This window comes from Larus michahellis, chromosome W, assembly GCF_964199755.1.
Source record: "Larus michahellis chromosome W, bLarMic1.1, whole genome shotgun sequence".
In the NCBI taxonomy this organism is placed as follows: domain Eukaryota; kingdom Metazoa; phylum Chordata; class Aves; order Charadriiformes; family Laridae; genus Larus; species Larus michahellis.
This window is the reverse complement of record NC_133929.1, coordinates 16,163,254-16,185,789: the sequence shown is the minus strand read 5'-3', so window position 1 is coordinate 16,185,789 and position 22,536 is coordinate 16,163,254. Positions and strand designations below refer to the sequence as shown.

The 22,536-nt window shown below is 43.0% G+C and overlaps 1 pseudogene; it reads left to right on the top strand.

The window, feature by feature from the left end:
- The window catches only part of LOC141735668 (importin-11-like), a 195,802-nt pseudogene that overhangs the window by 45,758 nt on the left and 127,508 nt on the right, over positions 1-22,536 (top strand).

The following is a 22,536-nucleotide window of genomic DNA, read 5'->3' as shown; positions in this document are numbered from 1 at the left end:
ATTTGCTCCCAAAAAGCAGGAGTAATGTCTCACCTCCCTCGAGAAGGATCTATCTGATGCAGTCATCCTTCATGTGGAAAACAGGAGGAGAGCTGCTGTCCAGAGTAGTAATTGTATTAAGGTTCAGTAGCCTACCTTTTATTTTAGTTTTTCTTGATTGGTTAATTTTACAACGGTAATATGTAAAATAATCCCTCTGTGTGTGTATATATATACATATATGTACATGAAAGTGTGTATAGATACAGATATATGTATAGATATCTTTTTAGTAGGAGAAACTAATTTTCTAGAATAAGCATAGGCAAATTTGAGAATTGCTGTCCTGCCAGATCACTGTTTTGCAGTCAACATTGGTAGTCAGGACAGTTCTTGACACATGTCAAGATAATGAAGAAACCTCCTGAAAGATCTCAGAAGTCTGTGGCACTGCACAATAAAGAATAACTTCTTACTCTAGTCAGAATCTAGCTATATCAGTAAAGAGTGTAATAACTGGCTGGTGCTAGTAATTATTACCCTTTTATTCCCTGTTCAGCCAGATGAGATTAGAAATACATTTGCCCTTTATGTTGGGTTTATTTTTTACAAATCGAGTATTAGGGCTAGTGATAAGCATTTTTGTAATCTTTTAAAATTAATGTTTAACACATAGTTTCACTTGTCTGTCAAATGCTAATACATTTTTTTATATATACCTGTACATAGAAGCGCGTGTATTTATACAAATGCCAGTGCATGTATTGATACAACTTCTATCCTGTCTGTGGCATGTTGAGCAGTTTTTTACTTAATCTTTATTGTTAACAGAATATCTTTACAAATCATACCCTGGATGTGAATGTAAGATGGTTAGCTGTGCTCTACTTTAAAAATGGAATTGATCACTACTGGAGACGGGTGGCACCGCAGTAAGTTCTAATTTTCTTCCACTTAACCTTCTACAGTAGGTTTTGTTACACTTGCCAAACTGCAAAACAGCAAATTCCTTGGTTGACAAAAGTTACTTTAGAATTTATAGTGAAATTGATAAAATGTTTCAGCATTAGGACTCATTAATAACCAGTCTGTTTTCATAGTACTTTTTACAGCTCTGTTCATGTTTTACTTTTGAAACCTGAGTTAGAAGTCTTTTTCATAGATACCGGATTTTGAAGTGACTTGATAAGCTTGATAAAGTTAACGCCTAGACTTTCTGATAGTGGCAGACATGAAATGTAGGAAGTCTCTTGGAAAGATTATTAAGGAGATATTTCATTTAAGTTGATTCAGAATTTGTATTGAATATATATGTGAGAGGCAGTAGCTATCACGCTAGGAAGTTATGATCTTCATTTTTTTGTTGTTCTGATAAAGCATGACAAAAAGTTCTCCAAAGAAGCTAAAAATCTAACCAGTATTCTTGAGCACCAAATAATTTACGTATAAGTTACAAACAGTTCCGATATAATTTGTGATACCTACACAACTATATACTTCTCAGTGTTCTGTGTGAAGTTTGGGGTTTTTTCTTTAAAAAAGTAGCTATAATTTCAAAAAGGGTTTCAATTTTTCTTCACTGTTGTCAGGAACTAAGAAAGACCTAGTGTTCTGGGTTGAGCGACACAGGACTAACTTCTCTTCTAATGCTTGGGAAAACTGCACTTTTGGAAGACTCTAGTGTCTGAATTTGTGAAAATATTTACTTTATAGCCAGCTAGGCTATGTGGGATTCAAGGTCTCAGTGTTTCCAAGCCTTGCCAGGTGCAGGAATGAGGAGGAGTGAGGCCTGGGCATTTGACCCAGGCTGGCCAACAGGATTATTTCATACCATGAACGTCACATTCAACATAAATTAGAAAGTTTGCTGCGTAGTGCTCTCTCTCCCTTGATGGCGGCAGTCCAGAGAAACTCCTTGCCCCAGTGCCGGAACCCTGAGGCCTTCCCTTCCTCCTGAAGCCATAGCACATGTGCTGTCCGACATTTGCTGTCCACTGCTGGGAGTGCACAGCTTCCTACTGATATAATTGGCTGAGTATAATTCTTGTATATCTTATATTAGTATTGGGATTAATACTGGTTCTTTAGTATTATTGTTAATTATTTAGTCTTATCCTATTAAATCTATTTATATTTCAACCCTCATGTTTCCTTGTTTTCCCCGGTTCCCCTTTCCGGGTGGGGAGGGAGTCATTGGGTGATAGAATAATTGTCTAAATGACAATAAATTGTTATGGGTTTTCTCAAACCATAACACCTAGAATCTAGCTAGTCTAGGCCTAGACTACCATCTCTTAGATGCTAGTAATATAAATAGGTGGGACATCATTGTCAGGTTGCGTAGGGCAAAAATTAGAATTTCAGGTCCAGTTTTTATGGATCATGACTCTAAGCTAGTTCAGAAAGTATGGTATGATTTTCATTGTGGTGTTTGTTTGAGATAGCTTAATGTATTTTGCCTTACATTGTAAGCATTTTCGAAGATCCGCTGAATTTATGTGTCAGAAAGAGGGAAAAGTGATTAAATTCTGCATCTACAGGGCATTTCAAATAGTGTAATACTCCTCCATTATTACGTGAAGCACTGGAATTTTTGTGTATGTGGATTAGTATACGATTTCAAAACATCTGCAAGCATTCAGACTCTTTTGCAAAAGGAAAATACCATCTTGTGCATGGAAGATGGCATATATCTGACATTTCTGGTTGAAGTTATGAGATAATGCTGTTTGCATTACTGGTACTTAGCAAGCATTAGAAAAAGCAAAAGAAAATTGGCTAGTATTAAAGATTCCATTGGGTAAATCTATATCAAATTTCCACTACAAGTCCTGGTTTTCATTATTTCTAATTTTTCTAGCACAAATTTAATACGATTAAAATATGAAATAAATTTTAAAAAAAATTTTTTTCTGTTGATTTTCACAAAATTAAGGAAAAATCATACCATTGACATTTCTGCTCTTTGACAAATTTAGTTGAAATTTGACAGGTAGTTTGAAAAATTAAGAGAATTGGAGGAGAGTTCTTGCAGACAGATGTTCATACAGCCTTGCAGACATACATATAGCCTTAATTACTTAGTAAATAAGAGATAAAGATGGTTTCTTTTAGAACTATTTGTCTTGAATACTTATGTACTTGTGAAGAACTTTCAATCTCCAAGAACTTTCACAATAAGTTAAATGCCTCTGTTGTACAAGTGTGCTGAAGTTAATTTCAGTTGAATTAAGCAGGGCTAGCTTTACCCTTCTGCTGAGCATTTGTGGTTTCTCAGCTACTGATACTACTACAAAGCAGGAAAATGTTGAGATCATGAATTCTTTGGAGAGTACAGTAGTTGAGTGTTTCATTCTTGTAAAATACATAGCTACAGAACAATGAATACAAACAACTGTTGGGTTTTTGTTTTTTTTCTTGAGAAAGTGATCCTTGTGAAATATTTTGCTTTTTGCACATGTTCACCAATGTTGCCTGTCCAATTCATGCTACCTTTTCTCTACCTGTCTTGGACTTAAAGCAGCATTTTCCAGTGAGAGTGATTTTAGATGGTCCTATGAACTTTCTCTCTCCTGTTTTCTTAGGCAGCTTTCCAGACTGCTGTGGAGAAGAGTCTAGGGTTGTCATAGCCTCCTTTCAGGCATGGTTTGGCCTATTTTTATTTTGAATTATCAGCCTCCTCAAAAGGTGGTCGCACATGATTTTGCATGTGTTTTTGGTTTATTCAGAAATGACTTCTCTTGAATTTGTGTGCTATTAAGAATTCCTTTTCTGAACATGTTTTTTATTTTATAGAGAATTACTGCTAATTCCTGTTTCTTGTGGACTTTGTTCTTTGATTTGATTACTGTGTTAGTAACTTTAATAATACTTCTCAAGTCCATGTGTGTGTTTATAACTATACATAACTCTTCAGATTTGGATTTCTGGTTTATAAAATAGTAGCTTAAGAAAAAAAAAAGCTCCAAAAGAACTTTTAAAGCCTTTGGATACATGTTTCCCCATACCACAAATACAGGAAAAGATCAGAAACTTTGAAATTGTCACAGTTTGGGCTGGATTAGCCAATGACAAGACGACAGATGCTCTCCTCCACCTCTCGCTCCAAGGAGAGGAAGGAAAGAGATAAAGAGATTTATGAGTTTAGAAAAAACTAAACTGCTTTAATGAAATATTAATAATAAAATAATGAAAGAGATACAATATATACAAAACCGTATCAAGCTCACAGGGAAATGTCACTGGCAGGCACTGGGGAAGTCCCAGACTGGACTCAGCAATAGATGGGAACTGGATTCCAGATCTTTATTCAGGAACCCATGGATCAGGATCAAAGGCAGATGAACAGACAGGGTCCTCCTCAGACGTCAGTCATTGAAGAAAGACAGCCTTTGAAGAAGCCAAACCATTGAAAAAGAGAACTGACCCTTTGATCCCTCAGCTTTTATACTGAGCATGGCAGATGGGATGGAATACCCTATTGGTCAATTTGGGGTCACCTGTCCTGTCCGCTCCTCCCCACAGGTGCAACCCCTCCACAGGGTAAACAACTAAGTCAGCTGACCCTGGTTGCCACAGCAACAAGTATAAGCAAGAGCCTCTCTCACTGAACAGAAAGTTGGCTCTGTTCCACCCCAAACCAGGACATTGAAAGACTACAACAGAAAGGCTGTTGAAGTCCCCATGAGAACCAGGGCCTGTGGTGCTATTTCCAGCTCTCTGTAGAAGGCCTCTTCCTGATCTGGTGGTCTGTAGTAAACACCCACAACAGTGTTACCCATATTAGCCTGCCCCTTAATTCTTACACATAAGCTCTCAACGTGTTCTTCATCCACCCCTAGGCGTAGCTCGATACATTCCAGTTGCTCTCTCATGTAGAGAGCAACTCCACCACCACACCCCACTGGCCTGTGTTTTCTAAAAAGTACATAGCCATCCATAACAGCATTCCAGTCATGCGAGCTATCCCACCATGTCTCTGTAACTGCAATGAGATCATGGCTCTGCGACCGCACAGAGATCTCTATTTCTTCCTGCTTATTCCCCATGCTGCATGCGTTGGTGTACAGGCATTTCAGAGAGGTAGTTGAACATGTAGGTTTCCTTGGAGGGGAGCAAGAGGATCCACCACAGCCATTCACACCCTTGAGGTGGCTGGCCTTCTGGATCTCATCTTGGGAGTCAGCTAAGGAACATTTGTCACTGCTCTGGTTGGCCTGGCTTATTCCCCAGTTGGATAAGCTGGTGTGAGCATTGCCACCTTGGACCCCACCCCCTGAGTCCTTCAGGTTAAAGCCTACCTCACCAGGTTGGCCAGCCTGCTGCCAAAGATTCCCTTGCCTCTTCTAGACAGGTGGATCCCATCCCTCTCTAACAGGCCATATTCATCAAAGAATGCCCCATTGTCATAAAAGCCAAAACCCTCACGACGACACCAGCCATGTAGCCAGGAGTTGATATGCGTTATCAGTCCATAAGCTGTATTTGAGGAGTTCATCCTCACAAGTCTGATTTATTTTTCTTTTTCTTCCTTTGATTTGTTTGTGACATCAAAAGCTTAATTATAACATTTTTATTTATAGTAAGTAATGAATTGAATGTTTGCTGTTCTTGGAATATATATATCGTATGATTGAGGGAAAATATAATTAAGGGAAGGGCCCTCATGAGCTCACAATGTAAATGAAATAATATAGTTGAGTAGGTTTTTTTTTACAGAATAGGTTTTTAGGTGCTTTCTATTATCTCTGAAAGTTATTGTACAAGCTACATTTAATTGATATTAGATTAGATTTCTTAATAGTAGCTCGCAAGTTTTAGAAACAATCCAGAGTATGCTTGTACATCTGAAAATTATATACTGCATTTGTGTATTTAAAAAAGCCAGGCATCATAGAATTTTTTTTTCTTTAAATGTCATCTAGTGGCTTCAGATTAATAACTGAAATAGTTCCCTGCAGAAAAACTTTTACTATTGCAGAATTTTTTATAAACTTTACCCAAAATGTTTTTAGGCATAATTTAATTTCATGTAAAAATATCTTAGAGCCTAAATCTTGATAAAAAGTCATTCAGATTTAGTTCCTGAATGCTATAAATTACCTTTGAAAATAGGACTTAGTGTGCAGTTGTGAGTCACCAATGAAACAATAAATCGTCCCCCTTGTGTACTGTACTTATAATGTTAAGTCTTTGATTTAGGATATAGTGAGTACTTGTGTTATATAGAGGGGGAAAAAGTAAAAACTAGGAAACTGTTGCAAATGTTTGATCATAGGATAAATCCTACCTCTGTTTTTTATTATTTTAAGATGAATATTTAGTATTTGTCTAGATTAGTTAGCCATGACTTCAGGCAGATAATGGAAATGGCATGTTGTGCCAAAAACGGTTTGCTCAGAGTGATAAGACAGTTTGTGCCAAGGAATGGCATGCAGAGAGGCTCTTGCTTATACTTATTGCTGTAACAACCGAGGTCAGCTAATTTCGTTATTTGCCCCGTTGGAGGGTCGGAAACGGAAAAGCGTAGAGGTGTCTCACCTGCAGGGAGGAGCAGACAAGACAGGTGACCCAAAATTGACCAACAGGGGTATTCCATCCCATCTGCCCCATGCTCAGTATAAAAGCTGAGGGATCAAAGGGTCAACTCTCTTTCTTCGATGACTGACGTCTGAGGAGGACCCTGTCTGTTCATCTGCCTTTGATCCTGATCCATGGGTTCCTGACTCCAACTCTGGAACCCAGTTCCCACCCATTGCTGAGTCCAGCCTGGGACTTCCCCAGTGCCTGCCGGTGACGTCATATGGTTTTGTACATATTGTATCTTTTTCATTATTTTCCTTTTTATTTTATTATTAATATTTCATTAAAGTAGTTTAGTTTCTTCTAAACTCATAAATCTCTTTGTCTCTGCTCCTCCTCTCCGTGCACGGGAGGCTGGGGGGGAGCATCTGTCGCCGGCCATTGACCAATTTGGCCAAAACCATGACAAGACAACAGGAAGTGGTTGTGTTAGTCTGTTTATTCTTAATTCCCAGCTACTAGATGTCATTTGAGATGTGATGGTTGCATGCATGCTTCTAAATCATTGCAGTGTTAGGTGAAACAGTTTCATCTAAACAACCTTGAGTGATAATTTAAGTCTTTGTAGGTGCTATTAGTAAATGAAAGTGTTTAGATTTTTTTCCTCATTGTACTATCTATAAATACCAACAAAGCATTTTTAAAAGCAGATTGTTATGTTTCCTACCCAGAACTTTAAAGAAAATTACATGGGTCCTATAAAGTCTGAAGTAGTACAGGAGTGATATGACACTGTAACTTGTAGTCTTAAACTGATAGAGATCACTTAAAAGGAAGTATAAACATAGCATAAAGCTTCACTTGAATGAAAATTAACCTTTATGGCTTAGAACTTATCCTTCTTATTACTTTTCCTTGCATTTTTTGAAGGCTGTATCAATATATTTTTCACTCAAATGTATAATTTTCAAAGGATCGGTATTTTTAAGTGTAACTATATGACTTTCTTGTTAGTAAACAGAAAAAGATTGTTGCTTTTGCAAAAAGAGCTATCATCTGATACCATGATCGCCTTATACTGGGCACCTTTTTGTCATTATCCATTAGTATATATAAGCAAAGTCATGCTCGAGTCAGCAATTGTCATGATAATAACTGTATAATAAATGCCTAATAGCAATAAGTTTATAATTTGAATAGTTTTCCCTTATTTTCATAATTTATCTGTGTACCTTACCCTATCTGTGAACTTTTTCTTTTACCATTTGTGTTTACAAAGGTCACATCAAAACCTGATGTTAAAAGACCTCATAAATATTTATCTGTTTCACTCTTCCCTCTCTTCAAATATCTTTGAAATAGTGGAAAAACAAGGGATGTTCTCTTGATAGTTTATCAAACTAAAATATATTAGTTTCAAGAAAATGGTGTGTAAAAGTAAAATTCATCCAGTCAAACACAGATAGAAATGATCATTTAACATCCAAGGCCAGGTTAGACGGGGCTTTGAGTAACCTGGTCTAGTGGAAGGTGTCAGGGGGGTTGGAACTAGATGATCTTTAAGGTCCCTTCCAACCCAAACCATTCTATGATTCTGTGAAATTCTGTCTCTAGTAGTAGTTGCAAAATAATTCTAAATATGAATTAATAGTTGGGTTTTATTGAACATGAAATGATATTCTAATAAATATATCCTGACAGTGCTCTTACTGAAGAAGAAAAAACTATATTGCGTGCTGGACTTATCACCAACTTTAATGAGCCAGTGAATCAGGTTAGTGATGAATGATTAATTATTACTCTGCAAGCAAATGCTTGTATTGGTATATAATTTAGTTTCTCTCTTTAGAAAGTGTTTAATAATAATAATAATAAAGTTGACAAGTTGCAATTTACATTTTTCCTTTGGAACAGATCTTTATGTTGAAGTGAGATCTGGTCTTGCAGTCCTTTTCCATAGATCATAATTCAGCATGTTTTGTCTCTTTGGTTTGTTTTTTGTTGCAGTGGCAGTTTATGTTGTCCCTTGCTGTTTTGCTACCATTTGGTGAAATGTTTCAGGGAATGGATGTAGATAAAAAATAACCTCTCCTCCTGAGTGATTTTCTTATTTCAGCTATGTCTGTTCTCTGAGATGACTCCCAGTATAGCCATACAAGGAAGCGTGGTGGTGAGTAGTAGTGGTGTAGCAGGAATGAGCTGTTGAGAATGCTGCTGCATAAACCCACCTAAAGCAGTATTGCTGTCCAGTGTCTAATCACAGCATTAATGAATTTTTTTAATCTTGAAATATATACACAGATCACTAATTTGTGATTTATCTTTATACACAAAAGTTCATTAAGTTCATTTAGTTCATAATCGCAGGATTTCATCTATCATAGCAGACTCTCAGGGCAGGAAATTTGGTATGAAGTTCATCATGGTTCGTGCCCACAGGTAGCGTGTCCACCTCGAAGAGGTTGCTGGAAGCCACTTGATGAAGCTAGCTCAGGTTTCATCATTCACTATATTATCCTGAAAAACACTTATTGGATACTGTTAGCATTATATAACAACTAACATCATAAGGCTCAAAATTGAGTATTCTCACCCAAGGTTAAATTTCCTTGAGGGTACACATTGAGCTTCTTCATTCTTCAGCATCACCCACTGAGTACATCCAGGTCCTTGAGCAAAAACAGTCCCACGAATGGGTTTGCCTTTGCCTGAGGCAGGAAAAACCCAAACGGTTTTCCCCAGCATATTCCTTTCATGCACCACAGGGACTTTATTCCCTTCTACAATATGTAAAAAGTCTGATTGAGCAGGACCAGTTCCTAATGGCTGTAACGTGGGTCCATGCAGGGGAAGAGTGGGATCTTTCCTCCATCCTGGACAGTTTATCAAATAGTTTCTCATTTTTCTTAGCCATTTTCTCGTTTTGCTCAGCCATTTTCTTGGTCATTTTCTCGGTTGTCTCAGGCATTTTCTTTGATTTCTCAGGCAGTTTTTCCACGGCTGCCACTGACACAGTTGGTGTGTTGGCATCAGATCCTCCCCAGACCATTGCTGACAATGTGTGGGAATACATTGATGGTGCACTCTGAACAAACTTCCGCAACATGGGTCATTTGCATGGCTTTTCATCGGGGTCTACATTCACTTGCCAGTCACCATAAATCACCTCTCACAGCCATTTCTCTCAGGTACTTAATACCTTTCTCTATGGTGGTCCATTTGCTCAGGCGGCATTCGATATCATTCTTAAAGGGGTACCTGCCCTTTACAGCTGACACGAGTCACCTCCAGAGACTGAGAGTGTGTGACTTTCTTCCAGTCGCTTTATGGATACCTCTGTCTCTGGCGAGTTTTCACAACTGCCTAGCTTCTCTACCGTCTAAGTCTATGGTATCAGTCCCATTATCCCAGTACTGGACCAACCAGGAGATTAGACGTCATGAAGGTGAGACACTTAAGTCCTTTCTCATATTTTGCAAGTCCTTCATAGAGAAGGTTTTAATGATTACCTCTGCATCTGATTCCTCCTCCTGTGCTGACTCTGCCCGAGAAGGACTCTCTCCTGGATCTGCTTGAGAAGGAGCCTCTCCTTGATCTTTGTCAGAAGAATCCTCTCCCATGCTATCTGGCTTTATCTGGTCTTTGTCATAAGGGACAGGGGAATGAGCTGACCTCCTTTTCTGCTTCCTGATTACCGGGGGCAACTTGTACCGGTACTGATGGAGTTTTAGTAACAGCAGTACTCATTGTCGGAGCAGCTGCAGTAATGATGGTGCTCGTTGTCAAGGCTGGAATAGTGGCAGTGGTCATTGTTGGAGCAGCTGTAGTAGTGACAGTGCTCGTTATCAAGGCTGGAATAGTGGCAGTGGTCATTGTCAAAGCAGCTGGAATAGTGGCAGTGGTTGTTGTCAGAGTTGAAATAGTGGTGATGTTCATTGTCGAAGCTGGAGTGGCTTGTGCCGGTGCGGGCGGTGGAGTGGCCGGTGGGATTTGAGTAGAAGCAGCATATGTCATATAATACCTACTCCTGCACCGATATTTAATAAGAAACCACCCCTGCAACACATGCAGGAAAATCAACAACAAAATCATGATTTTAAGAAAGTAACATTCATTTTCTAAATGGCCCAATAGCTTTCCATCCCCTAGCTCTGATGGTGTCACTTTGGCATAAGCATTAAAGGGCGAAGTAAATTTTCCCAAGGTAAAATCAAAAGTGTAATTACTAATAGAATCCATTACAACATGCCCGAGATACGCAGGTAAAACTGTTATCCAATTTATGATATTATAGATCTGCATCCCAAACCACAGCAGAATAGCACGTTTAAACCACTGCATAGAAATACAAAGAACAAAAAAACTATACAACACATTCAGCAGGTTAAGCAGCATTGCATCAATTAACTTTAAACAAAGCTCTCTAAAAGCATGATATAACATTTTGCTTAAGAACGACTGTTTTGCTTAAAACGTCTGTTTTAATTTCTAACCCCTTAAGACTCTCATAAGAAAAAATCTGATACTCTCTCAACTGAGCAAGCTGGAATTAGAACTATTCAGGCAATCTTTCAAAGCCCTGGTCGTGCCCCACATTGGGTATCAATAAATCTGTCATGGTTTGAGCCAGACTGGCCATTAAGACAGATGCTCTCCCCCACCTCTCCCTTCATGAAGAAGAGAGAGAAAGATAGTTATGAGTTTAGAAGAAACTAAACTACTTTAATGAAATATTAATAAAATAATAAAAAGAAAATAACGAAATATATGCAATATATGCAAAACCAGTATCAAGCTCCCAGGATGACGATCACGTCACTGGCAGGCATTGGGAAAGTCCCAGACTGGACTCAGTGATGGACGAGAACTGGATTCCAGATCTGGAGTCAGGAACGCACGGATCGGGATCAAAGGCAGATGAACAGACAGAGTCCTTCTCGGACCCCGGCCATTGAAGAAAGAGGGATGACCCTTTGATCCTTTAGCTTTTGTACTGAGCATGGGGCAGATGGGATGGAATACTTCCGTTGGTCAATTTTGGGTCACCTGTTCTGTCCGCTCCTCCCCGCAGGTGTGACCCCTCTATGCGTTTCCGCTTCCGACCCTCCAACAGGGCATATGACAAGGTTAGCTGACCTTGTTTGTTATAGCAATAAGTATAAGCAGGAGCCTCTCTGCATACCATTCCTGGGTATAAATTATAAACAGTCAGGTCTTATCCCTGCTAGAAGCCAACAGTGTCTGCACAATATGCTGTTAATTTCAGAGTTCAGTTAGTTAGAAAAGGCTTAGCTGAAAAGCAAAATTACTGAAAAGAAAATTGTTTCTGTTTTACCTCAGACCAGGACAGTATTTAATCAGTTTGCCTTCTAATACAATACTATGGTATATTTTATACTTACAAATTCCAATGCTGATGAACAGTTAGACAATTAGACTATAACTATAAGTTGAAGGCTGAGTTTGGGCATTGAGACTAGCGGCTTTATGTATATATTTGTGTGTCCTTATGACATCAGCTGGCAACTAGAACCACGCAGCCACTTGCTCACCTGACCCCCCCACTTCCCCCCCTCCCCTAAGAAGGGTGGGGAAAAAGGAGAAAAAAAGGAGGGGAAAGGGAGAAAAAAACTCATGGGTTGAGATTAAGAGAGTTTAACAAAACCAATAACAGAAAAGAAAAAATAACAATAATAATAATGACAGGGGTCACTCTCACTGCCCAGTGAATTGGGACCATCCCAAGCAGTGATCACAGATTCCCGTCCCCCCAGCTAACCCCCATTTATATACTGAGCATGACATCTATGGCATGGAATATTTCATTGGCCATTCCATCGTTCTTTCTATGCTTCTATGGGAAGCTTAAAAAATTCCTTGAATAGTGTAAACATCACTTAGCAACAACTAAAAACAATAGGTATTATTGACATTCCTTTCACAGCAATCACTAGAAAGAAAATTAACTCTTTCGCAGCTAAAACCAGGATACCCCTTATTCTGTAAAATTTACGTCACGCCCAGGCCTTATACTTTTCATAGTCACCACCGCATTCCTGTCTTTGAAATTTATCTATATAAAAATATACAGATATCATTCCCTTAGTCTGTGGGCCATCCCTCTAAAATGTCTGTTGAGTTCATTTAATTCATGACTTTGGGCTCCATCTGTCATAACAGGAGAGGAGAGATGGTGTGTGTGGTGTTGAATTGTGGCATGCTGTATCTGTAGTTTGCAACTGCTGTATCTGGCACGGTCCATGACCACAGTCTGTGGGCCGAAGATGTTGGTTTCGAGAAAGTTGCTGGGCACCAGTTGCTGAAGCCAGTTCTGGTTGCATCACCACTGCATTTCACTCAGTTTTATCTAAGTTCGTTCTTCCTTAATTTGGGCGATTCTTACTGTAATACTATTGATATAGCATATAGCAACCATAGTAGTGATGACATACAGTGGTAATTTAGCAATTAACGTCATACATTTTAATTCATTGGCTGTTCTCACCTGGTGACTCATTTAGTGGATGAGGGAAAGGCTGTGAATGATGTTTACATGGACTTTAGTAAAGCCTCTGACACTGTTTCCCACAGAATTCTCCTGGAGAAAATAGCTGCTCATGGCTTGGATGGGCGTACACTTCGCTGGGTAAAAAACCTGGCTAGATGGCTGGGCCCAAAAAATGGTGGTGATTGGAGTTAAATCCAGTCGGCGGCCGGTCACAAATGGTGTTCCCCAGGGCTCAGTACTGGGGCTGGTTCTCTTTAATATCTTTATCAATGATCTAGACGAGGGGACTGAGTGCACCCTCGGTAAGTTTGCAGACGACACCAAGTTGGGCGGGAGTGACGGCCTGCTTGAGGGTAGAAAGGCTTTGCAGATGGGTCTGGACAGGCTGGATTGATGGGCCAAGGCCAATGGTATGAGATTCAACAAGGCCAAGTGCCGGGTCCTGCACTTGGGTCATGTCCTGGTTCCGGCGGGGATAGGGTTAATTTTCCCCAGGCTCTGGCAGGGACACAAGTATTCCATCCCATGTGAGCCATGCCCACTCAGAGCTGCCGGGGGAGGGGACAGGAAGGGGAGGGGGCAGGAAGTTGTGCTTGTAGCTGGGGCGTTCCTGGTCCAGTCGGTGAGCGGAGGTTCTGTAATCGTGTTTGTATATTCCTCTATCCGTGCTACTGTTGTTGTTCCCTTGTTCCTTTTGCTGTTCTGTTAAATTGCCTTTGTCTCAACCCATGAGTTTTGCCTTTTTCTTCCGATTCTTTCCTGTATTGGGAAAGCTCGAGAGAGCAGCATGTGGTTCTTTGTTGCCATCTGAGGCTAAACCACGACAGTCCTTTTTGGCACCCAACGTGGGGCTCGAAGGGTTGAAATAATGACAAAATCCAACTAGAGCTCATTAAAACGAATTAGTTGTATGCATTTATTATCTTAGGTAAATAGTCATTGGTCACCATGTTGCTTAGTTTGTTCTCATGGCTGTGTTATGTAAATTCATATATGGTTTATGTACTCCCTGCAATGCTGTTTATCACCTCTGGGAGAGGGATCAGGATTATCATTTTGCTGTCCTGTGTGATATCGGCTTATGATATAACATCACTGTTCAGACAGCTATTTTTGGGGTGTTTATATGGTATTGCTGTCCTGTCCGTACCTTGGGCACCATCTCTCGGAATTTATTAATAATCACACCCAGTCTATGGGGGAAACGGGAGGGATACTTTCCCCAGCTCTTTTGCCTCCCTTTTCTCCTTTGGGCCAGGTATGACAGTTTTTGAGAATTTTGAATATCCTTGGGATATTCAAACCAGCCTGGTCCTATTGTTATGTCTCCTGAATGTGTTCCAAGTCTCGTTTAGGGTTAAACAAGTATTTAAGACTACCACCCTGTCGCGGGCGGAGTGAATAACTTCACTCGTAAGAGAGTAGTGAAATGTTTATTAACATAAAACAGTGATTTAACCAAGTTAGTAGTGAATGCGACTGTTTTACGAGATTCGATGCCAGGGTACACTTGATTATTTACTGCATAGAGGACAGGGTCAGACAAGCTGTCAGGGAGACCCTCCCGTTGAGTCACGAGGTTCAGAAAGGACTCCCTTGCTTTCTAAACTCCTTCTCAGAGAGGAGTCTAGGTGCCGCTGGATCCAATCCTAGTCCCAGACTTGGTCAACGGTTTACGTCTAAAGGATTATATATGTGCAATCAATCCTTTATATCACTTAGCTAAGATTTCAAAGTTTAGCATGCTATTAGTCACTTACCGAGAATCTGTTGCATCAAGGAATCTCTCAACCTCGAGGAGAAGAACCTTAAGTGAGCGTCCCCACTCAAGGGGAGGTCCTGTCGTGCAGCCCGCTGCCGTGCAGGAGAGCTCAAAGAGCTCTTGGGCTGTCCGCTATTTATGGAGTAAGATAATTGACCTATAGTCATATTCTCATGGGAACAAGATACCTAGGTTCCCACTCCAGACAGTGTTTTGGTTATGTTGCCAGCCACCTCCCACAGTTCAAGTGCAACTCATAACAACTCCCGCTGATGGCCATGGCTTGAGCAGGAGCCGGGGGAGGAAAAAGGGGAAAAGGGGAGAGCACACCGCCACACACCCAGAGATCTGCCCCGAGGCTGGATAGTCAGGGGTGGCATGGCATGTGGGAGAACATGGGCAGGTACCTAGAGAACTTCTCACCTCCCATGGTCTGGGACTTCACCCCTGAACAATTACAGGACCCTGACAGAGTAGTAGAATCTCTGAAGGGAAAATGCTGTGGCTATTCTAGAGAGGCACAACTCACCGCACTGTGCTGGGCCCTGGCCAGTATCTACCAGGCACTGCTCAGTGTTACGCAGCCCCCTCAAGGGGAAGAGATGGAGACCAGACCGGCAGACACTGCGGCTACTGCAACCCCTGCGGCAGCCACTGCAGCTACTCCAACCCCTGTGGCAGACACTGCAGCTGAACCAGGGAACCAGCCCGTGCCAGTATCAGTTGCCCCCATACAGAAGAAGAAGTACACGAAGAAATCAGTTCGCTTAGTAAGGGATGATGATGAACCAGGGCCATCATGAGAGCAGGAGGAAGAGGCAGAACCAGAGATAATTACTCGATCCCTATCCTTGAGCAAGCTGCGGGATATGCGAAAAGATTTCAGCCGACTTTCAGGCGAGCACATTGTCACCTGGCTGCTCCGGTGCTGGGATAACGGGGCCAGTAGCCTGGAATTAGAGGGTAGGGAAGCCAGGCAGCTGGGATCCCTGTCTAGGGAAGGGGGCATTGAGAAGGCAATTGGGAAGAAGACCCAAGCGCTCAGCCTCTGGAAACGACTCCTGTCAGGCGTGAGGGAGAGGTACCCCTTCAGTGAGGATGTTGTATGTCAGCCAAGCAAGTGGACTACCATGGAAAGAGGTATCCAGTACCTGAGAGAATTAGCCATATGGGAGATGATTTATTCTGCCTTGGACAATGCAGACTTACCCACAGACCCTGATGAGGTGCAATGCACAAGGCCCATGTGGCGGAAGTTTGTACGGAGTGCACCATCGTCATATGCCAACTCCCTGGCAGTAATGGAATGGAAAGGCGAAGAGGGACCAACGGTGGATGAGGTGGCTGGCCGGCTCCGGCAATATGAAGGAAGTCTCTCTTCCCCCCTTGTCTCAGCTGTGGAGAAACTGTCCCGGAAGGTCCAGCAACTTGAAGAGAATATCTCCTACTCCCCACCTGTACGGGCCAGCATCTCAGCTATTAGGAGCAGGCATTTCCCCACTCGAGAGAGAGACTACACAGAGGGTACACACCACGAGGCACCCTGTGGTTCTACCTGTGTGACCATGGGGAGGACATGAGGAAGTGGGATGGACAACCTACTTGGATACTGCAGACACGGGTACAGGAGTTGCAAGGAACAACAACCACAAAAGGGGATCCCTCCAGGAAAAGTGCTGCCCCAGTTTCCCAGTTCCCCAGACAGAGCAGAAGGCCTGATCTTGCTTCTGATCCTCTTGAAGGAACTTCCAAGTCATTTCTGCAAGAAGTGAGTAATGGATACTATGACCAGGATTAGGGGGGCCCTGCCTCCAGCCAGGTGGAGGAAAGGGACAACCGGGTTTATTGGATGGTGTGGATTCGATGGCCTGGCACATCAGACCCACAGGAGTATAAGGCTCTAGTGGACACAGGTGCACAGTGCACCCTAATGCCATCAAGCTATAGAGGGGCAGAACGCATTTGCATTTCTGCGGTGACAGGGGGATCCCAAGAGTTGACTGTACTGGAGGCGGAAGTGAGCCTAACTGGGAATGAGTGGCAAAAGCATCCCATTGTGACTGGCCCAGAGGCTCCATGCATCCTTGGCATAGATTACCTCAGGAGAGGGTATTTTAAGGACCCAAAAGGGTACCGTTGGGCCTTTGGCATAGCTGCCTTGGAGACGGAGGAAGTTAAACAGTTGCCTACCTTGCCTGGTCTCTCAGAGGACCCTTTTGTTGTGGGGTTGTTGAGGGTCGAAGAACAACAGGTGCCGATTGCTACCACAACAGTGCATCAGCGGCAATATCGCACTAACCGAGACTCTCTGATTCCCATCCAGAACCTGATTTCTCAACTAGAGTTTCAAAGACTGATCAGCAAGACTCGCTCACCCTTTAACAGCCCCATATGGCCGGTGCGAAAATCTAATGGAGAGTGGAGGCTAACAGTAGACTATCGTGGCCTGAACGAAGTCAAGTGCCTGCTGAGCACTGCCATGCCAGACACGCTAGAACTCCAGTATGAACTGCAGTCCAAGGCAGCCAAGTGGTATGCCACAATTGATATAGCTAATGCATTCTTCTCAATCCCTTTGGCAGCAGAGTGCAGGCCACAGTTTGCTTTCCCTTGGAGGGGCATCCAGTACACCTGGAATCGACTGCCCCAGGGGTGGAAACACAGCCCCACCATTTGCCATGGACTGATCCAGACTGCACTGGAACAGGGTGAAGCTCCAGAACATCTGCAATACATTGATGACATCATCGTATGGGGCAACACAGCAGAAAAAGATTTTGAGAAAGGGAGTAAAATAGTCAGAATCCTTCTGAAAGCTGGTTTTGCCATAATACGAAGCAAGGTCAAGGGACCTGTGCAGGAGATCCAGTTTTTAGGAATAAAATGGCAAGATGGATGCCATCAAATCCCAATGGACGTGATCAACAAAATAGCAGCTATGTCTCCACCAACTAGTAAAAAGGAAACACAAGCTTTCTTAGGCATTGTGGGTTTTTGGAGGATGCATATCCCAGATTACAGTCTGATTGTAAGCCCTCTATACCAAGTGACCCAGAAGAAGAACAATTTTAAATGGGGTCCTGAGCAACGACAAGCTTTTGAACAAATCAAACAGGAAATAGTCTGTAGGAATGTGTCTGAGAGAAAATGGTCACGTGAGCCAGCCTCCCTACTATGAGAGATTAGATTAAGAGCAAAACAGGTGGTAGAAGATGGAATTAGTACATGGGAAAAACGGGGACTGAGAAGGTAGAAAACATGTTGTGCTAATGACTAAGCAATTTACTATGTGAATTCTTGTAACCAATCTGATCTGTGAATGAACTGCATGGACAGCGCGTGAACAGAGACTGTAAGCCAATCATATAGCTGCCGCTAGCGCGTGCTCTTATTGCCTGTCTCTATATACTCTGTGAAAACTGGCATAAAGGGAGAACGATCATACTCATATTGAGACTCCATCATTACTCCGGGTCCGTCTCCCACTCCAACAATAGTTCATGCAGTGGCCCTGGGGCCAGTCTGGGCAGGACAAGATGTTAAAAATGTGCTTTACACCGCAGCCGGGGAGAATGGCCCTACCTGGAGCCTCTGGCAGAAAGCACCAGGGGAGACTCGAGGTCGACCCCTAGGGTTTTGGAGTCGGAGATACAGAGGATCCGAAGCTCGCTACACTCCAACAGAAAAAGAGATATTGGCAGCATATGAAGGGGTTCGAGCTGCTTCGGAAGTGGTTGGTACAGAAGCACAGCTCCTCTTAGCACCTCGACTGCCGGTGCTGGGCTGGATGTTCAAAGAAAGGGTCCCCACCACACATCATGCGACTGATACCACATGGAGTAAGTGGATTGCACTGATCACACAGCGAACTCAAATGGGAAACCCCAGTCGCCCAGGAATTCTGGAAGTGATCATGGACTGGCCAGAAGGCAAGGATTTCGGAATGTCACCAGAGGAGGAGGTGACGCGTGCAGAAGAGGCCCCATCTTATAATAAACTGTCAGAAAATGAGAAGCAATATGCCCTGTTCACTGATGGGTCCTGCCGGATTGTGGGAAAGCATCGAAAGTGGAAGGCTGCTGTGTGGAGTCCTACAGGACAACTTGTAGAAGCTGCTGAAGGACAAGGTGAATCAAGCCAGTTTGCAGAGGTGAAAGCCATTCAGCTGGCTTTGGACATTGCCGTGCGAGAAAAATAGCCAGTACTTTATCTCTACACTGACTCATGGATGGTGGCAAATGCCCTGTGGGGGTGGCTACAGCAGTGGAAGCAGGGCAACTGGCAGTGCAGAGGAAAACCCATCTGGGCTGCTGAACTGTGGCAAGATATTGCTGCCCGGATAGAGAATCTGGTTGTGAAAGTACGCCACGCAGATGCCCATGTACCGAAGAATCTGGCCACTGAGGAACATCAGAACAACCACCAGGTGGATCGGGCTGCTAGGATTGAAGTGGCTCAGGTGGATCTGGACTGGCAATATTATTCATAGATCTATGGGCCTATGACCAAGGGGTGGACTTGACCATGGACACTATTGCACAGGTCATCCATGAATGTGAGACATGCGCTGCAATCAAGCAAGCCAAGCGTTTGAAGCCTCTTTGGTATGGAGGACGGTGGCTGAAATATAACTATGGGGAGGCCTGGCAGATTGATTATATCACACTGCCACAAACCCATCAAGGCAAGCGCTATGTGCTCACAATGGTGGAAGCAACCAATGGATGGCTGGAAACATGCCCTGTGCCCCATGCCACTGCCTGGAACACTATCCTGGGCCTTGAAAAGCAAGTCCTCTGGAGACATGGCACCCCAGAGAGAATTGAGTCGGAGAAAGGGACTCATTTCTGAAACAGCCTCATAGACACCTGGGCCAAAGAGCATGGTATCGAGTGGGTGTATCACATCCCCTATCATGCACCAGCCTCTGGGAAGATAGAACGATACAATGGACTGTTAAAAACTACACTGAGAGCAATGGGTGGTGGGACTTTAAAACATTGGGATGCACATTTAGCAAAAGCTACCCGGCTAGTTAGCACCAGGGGATCTACCAATCGAGCTGGCCCTGCCCAATCAAAACTTCCACATACCGTAGAAGGGGAGAAAGTCCCCATAGTGCACATGAAGAATATGCTAGGGAAGACAGTCTGGGTTAGTCCTGCCTCAGGCAAAGGCAAACCCATCCGTGGGATTGCTTTTGCCCAAGGACCTGGGTGCACTTGGTGGGTGATGCGGAAGGATGGGGAAGTCTGATGTGTACCTCATGGGGATCTGATTTTGGGTGAGAATAGCCAATGAATCAAATTGTGTGCTGTTAATTGCTAAGTAACCCTGTCACTGTATGTACTCAGTTGTTGCGTGAAAAGGGGCAAAGCGGTTTTGGCAGAAAATAAACCCCCTTGCGTTCTAACACTTGTCACCGAGGTGGGAGGCTAGGTGCGGATAGGTTTAAATTCTGAGTGATGCCGAATTCAGCACTATCAGTCCAATCGCATTAAATATGTATTAAAATATTACGATTTGGATACACTAATAGTGGACTGCACCTTCAGTCTAGTCGTGCTCATGAACTAGCACGGCCACTCTCGAGTCTTTGGTCGTGTTCAGTGAGAAACTGAAACGACTAGCTACTTAAAAAAGTGCAGATATACATGTTCTTAGGATTGCCGGTGATAAATACACTGTCTGCAAAGCACGTGCAAATGAAAGTATTGCTACATATACAAAACGCGCGACCAAGTTATAAACGATACAGCCTGGCTATAAATGTAGGAAAGAGAGTCTCTAGAGAAATTTCTAAGTTTCCTGAGGAAGCACTCGGTATAATCTAAGTCTTACCCAAAGGCGTCCCTATGGTGGGGGGAAAGAGAGGCTCAGCCCATCGACTGATCCCAGAAGTCAATGATGGAATTCTTTGCGATGGTGTCTTCCCTGGGTATCCCCCCTCTCTCGGGCTATTTTTATACTATTTGTTATCTTCAAGGTGGAGTTTGAGTGACTTTAGTCATACATACTTTCATCACGATCGGTGTAAATTTTTCTCGCTTCACAATTAAAGGTATAGTTCACGAGAAATTCAGGGCGCAGACTCAAGGAGGAGTGGTCGCACCTTGGAGGTGGGTAGCCTTCGGGATGGAGGCGTGTTTTGGTATTATAATGACATAATGAGCAAAGTTTGCAGAAAGGACAGCATTTCATTAAAATTTGACAAAATGTTGGCTCCGAGTATCAAGCGGGCAGCTAATTGGCAGCTTATCTGTTTCATGGTATCATCCCATTCCCATATTCGCTATACATCATAAGGTAAAGCCGCAGAATAATTGCATCCCGTCCCGTACTTCATGTAGCTTATCAGGGAACCACAGATGTTGTGTCCTTCATGCCAGCTGCGTCTGTTTTCTACCTCAGAAGCCTCTTGATTTTATACTTTTCCTTAATGTGCGAACAATGCTGTACTTTTGTATTTTTAGCCAATTTAGTATTTATTCCACATCAGTACTATAATTGCTATCAGTTGTACTACAGTAAGAATCACCCAAATTAAGGGCAGATGGACTTTGATGAAAAACCGACTAAAGCGCAGCGGTGATGGGATCAGAACTGACCTCAGCAGCTGGCGCCCAGCAACTTCAACGAGATCTGCATCTTCAGCCCATGGACTGTGGGCATGATCCACACTGGGTACACCAGCCACAAGCTCCAAAAATACAGCATGCAACAGTCCAGCACCACACACCATTTCGCCTGCCCTGAGAGACTGTTCTAACAGATGGAGACCAAAGCCATGGATTAAGTGAACTCAACAGACATTTTAGAGGGATGGCCCATAGACTAAGGGGAATATATCTGTATGAATATATATGAACATGTATATATATTTTATATAAGACAGGGGAAAGTGGTGGCAATTAATTGGAACCTGTAAGATCTGGGCATGGCATAGATGGTATGGAATAAGGGGTGGATAATGTCCTGGTTCCGGCGGGGATAGGGTTAATTTTCCGCAGGCTCTGGCAGGGATACAGGTATTTCATCCCATGTTAGCCATGCCCAGTCTGAGCTGCCGGGGAGGGGGCAGGAAGTCCCTGGGTCCAGTTGGTGAGTGGAGGTGAGCGGTGGTTCCGTAATCGTGTTTGTATATTCCTCTATCCGTGTTATTGTTGTTGTTTTCTTGTTCCTTTTCCTGTTCTGTTAAATTGCCTTTGTCTCAACCCACGAGTTTTGCCTTTTTCTTCCGATTCCTTCCTGTATTGGGCCGTGTGAGGCCAAACCACGACAGGTCACAACAACCCCATGCAGCGATACAGGCTCGGGGAAGAGTGGCTGGAAAGCTGCCTGGCAGAAAAGGACCTGGGGGTGTTGGTTGACAGTCGGTTGAATATGAGCCAGCAGTGTGCCCAGGTGGCCAAGAAGGCCAACGGCATCCTGGCCTGTATCAGGATCAGTGTGGTGAGTACGACTAGGGAAGTGGTTGTCCCGCTGTACTCGGCACTGGTGAGGCCACACCTCGAGTACTGTGTCCAGTTTTGGGCCCCTCACCACAAAAAAGACATTGAGGTGCTGGAGTGGGTCCAGAGAAGGGCAATGAAGCTGGTGAGGGGTCTAGAACACAAGTCTTATGAAGAGCAGCTGAGGGAACTGGGTTGTTTAGCCTGGAGAAGAGGAGGCTGAGGGGAGACCTTATTGCTCCCTACAGCTACCTGAAAGGAGATTGTAGAGAGGTGGGTGTTGGTCTCTTCTCCCAAGTAACAGGCAATAGGAC